We start from the raw sequence: 3398 nt of genomic DNA, 5'->3' as shown, positions 1-3398 counted from the left end.
ACCAAACAGTAGCTTGACAAAGCTGTATAAAGTTACTGAAAATATACTTCCAGGCTTCACCACAACACGAAACATACATGCAGTTTTGAAATCTTGCAAGAATGTACTCCTATTCCTTTCCTATATTTCTATTTCATACTTCTTTTACAGGTAACCGATGTCATACTTGCACGGGTTGATGCCTAGTAACTAGAAAATGAAAACAGTACGCACAAAAATTTAAACAGGAGTAAACCAATGGTCAAATGTTATCTAAAGAGAGGCAAATAATAGAGGTAGTGCGTCTATAAGAGGGACAAATGATCAGTTAGCCAATTCCAATTAACAAAATGTAGCAGAAACTAATACACAAAGGATAAATTAACGCCTTTCCTTAGATGTAAATGGCCCTCAAGACATTAACTGAAGCAAATGTTATGCAAACTTAGTGGGATGTATACGCTCTTCTTGGTATAAAGTGAAGTTGTTTTCTTTATTACCATGTTGCAAAGCAATTATTGACCAGGAAACAGATCATGCCCACCTTCCCTACTTTGATGAGGTCTTGTAACAGCATAAAGCAATCACATCTACATGAACAATTAGGACAGCGGAGCTCAATGATAATTAAAAAAAAACTTACCACATCATATACTTGGTTTTGACAATGGCGGGGGGTAGCCAAAGTACCAGTGAACAAGTTCAGCTTGGAAGAATTGCCCCCTGCTCCTACAAACCTTCCTCAGTTCAGAAGTCTTGACCTCGAGCGAAAAATAATCTACATCCCAATCAGTCCTGGACAATGGTACCCGGAAACTATATCAAAATCCACTTGATCTTCTGTAGTGGCTCCAAGGAATAAGAGTCCCTCAGCTGCACTCACGGTGAAATAATCATATCTGCGAGGCAACGGTATAATATTCTCTAGCTGCCAATCACTGGAAGATTCACCATTGGTTTGCTGAGTCATATGATAGAGATCAAATGAGCCATTTGGGCTGTGATCACCGACGAGAGAAAACATCTCGAGGTATCCTTCTCTACCTACTACACTGCCAGGCAAACTTCTGTTCTGGCCAGGTAGAACTCTAGGGGGTTTATCGTAACTGGCGAGAAATTTGAGTATCCGGCCAGGCAGATGTGTGAGCAGTATATCATAGCCGGTGTGATAGTTCACAGTGAAAAACTCCATTCTTTGTGTGTCCAGCACGAACAACTTGTCTAACCAATTAAGGTGACGCCAAGTAGAAGCATCCGCGCACGTTGTCGAAACCGGACAAGCCACGGAACCCATAAGTGGGAGACATGCGCAGTCCAAGGGGACGATAGTCCACGCCTGACAAACTCCGAGCGATAGATGCAGCTATACACCATTGCTGTGTGACAGACGAGAAGACAAACGCGGTTATCTTGGAACCATAGGTGGCTAAGCATATCACCTTGAACGACATCTCATCTTCATCATCGCCAATGGGAGCAAGGATGGGCACCATATCAAGTGGGTGCTCTTCCTGGACAGCGAGGTCCGTCGGTATGGGCGGGAGCAGCACGTAGCGCCGTGACAAGGGATCACACACCGCCATGTCTTTGAGGGTCTCCAAAAATCGGCAGTCCTCAAGGAGGACGCGGCCGTCGCGGACTTGCCAGGGGATGCCCTTGCTGCGCACGGCCGCACGGGGACGAAGGAGTAGGTGAAATCAGCGGCGTCGGCGAGGGCGCGAGCGAGCGGGGCGGAGGCCTGGGGCGCCTCGGCTGGCTGGAAGCCGCTATCCTGGTGTACGAGGCCTAGGAGAGGAGGTGGGTAGAGTTTGCGGTGGCGGCGGAGGAAGGAGCGGTCGGTGATGATGCGGCGGAAACGGGGGCTGGCGGTTGAGGCGCGGGCGAGCTCGGCCGGGGTGGGCAGGCGGAGGAAGATCTCCTCCAGGATCTCGTCGACGAGGTGCGGCGCCGGCGTGGGCATGGCGGGCGGGGCGGCTGATCGACCGCCGCCGGGGTGGGAGGAAGGGGATGATGGGGGCGGCTAGGGTTTCGGGCGGAGTTCAGAGCAGCTAGGTTGTCAGGGAGTGAGGCCTAGGTCGCTAATTGCGCACGGAATTTAGCGTGAGGCCGCCAATTACTGACGGAATTTACCGCGAGGTTGCTAATTGCGCTTACTAGCATTCTAATCCCCCCTCCCACCGCCGCCGGCGGCCGCCACTGCCCCCCGCGGCCGAGCTCGACTAAGCCCACGGTGGTCGCTGCATCTAACATGTGGTGCTTCGGGATGAACGATCCAACCATTGTTCTTCCCGTACACCTCACGCTTGGAGACGAAGAAGTGGATGCTTTTTACTTGCGTAAAGATTTGTGCTTGGGTTATGGGTTAGTACTTTAGTACATAAACGTGTAATTCTGTCAAGTTTTCATTAGTTTTCCTTAAAAGCAGTTTCTAAGGAGAATTATTTGTATCCGATATCTGATCTCACCCTACGATCATCTTCATTACTATTGAATATCGATAATTGATCCAATGTCTGGGTGGACTTTCTAATGAGGGTAACCGCCGCAAGCCGCCCGCCGGAAGCTTCACGCTCTTCACCGTAGTCACAGGAAATAGTGGCGAGGATGTTGACCGGGAACAGGGGCAAGAAGCGCGACGTTGACGAGGGCATGGACCACGAGAGGTGACAGGCTTAGATCATAATATTGATGAAGACGACAATGAGCAGTGTGATGAGGAGGCTTTTCATTGATATGATCTCATCGGCGTGCAGGCCTCTTCTGTAATGTTGAGGCATCCATATTCCTCCTTACAGACACTTCGTTCCTACTACTCAAAGTCAACTCGGCACCACCCTTGGTTCTCACGGTCATCGCCTCGATCTCGGGCGATGCTGGCGCTCCTCCTGGAAGAACGTTCATTTGAAAGATGCCCTTGTTTGAGCTGGCATCATCTTTGCTGCCATCGATGCGACTTGTTATGTGCATGAGAGAGCGTGGGAACGTCGTAAATGCAATTCTTGCAGTGGTCTATATATACATTTCCTAGCATTTTATGTATGTGCTTCGTTGGGTTTAGTACCATATACATGCTTCTGATATCATATGTGACATGTTTTCAAGTATTCATATGTTTGCTTCATGTTTTACACACAAATGACAATGATTCAGTGCTACTTTGTTCATGCTTAGACAACAATCAAAATGTGTTTCCACTGGCTCACTATCACGTAAATGCACTAGTACTGCATTGTTGGAAATATGCCCTAGAGGCAATAATAAATGGTTATTATTATATTTCTTTGTTCATGGTAATTGTCTATTGTTCATGCTATAATTGTGTTATCCGGAAATCGTAATACATGTGTGAATACATAGGCCACAACGTGTCCCTAGTAAGCCTCTAGTTGACTAGCTCGTTGATCAATAGATAGTCATGG

Source organism: Triticum aestivum, chromosome 6D, assembly GCF_018294505.1.
Source record: "Triticum aestivum cultivar Chinese Spring chromosome 6D, IWGSC CS RefSeq v2.1, whole genome shotgun sequence".
In the NCBI taxonomy this organism is placed as follows: domain Eukaryota; kingdom Viridiplantae; phylum Streptophyta; class Magnoliopsida; order Poales; family Poaceae; genus Triticum; species Triticum aestivum.
This window is presented reverse-complemented; position numbering follows the sequence as displayed.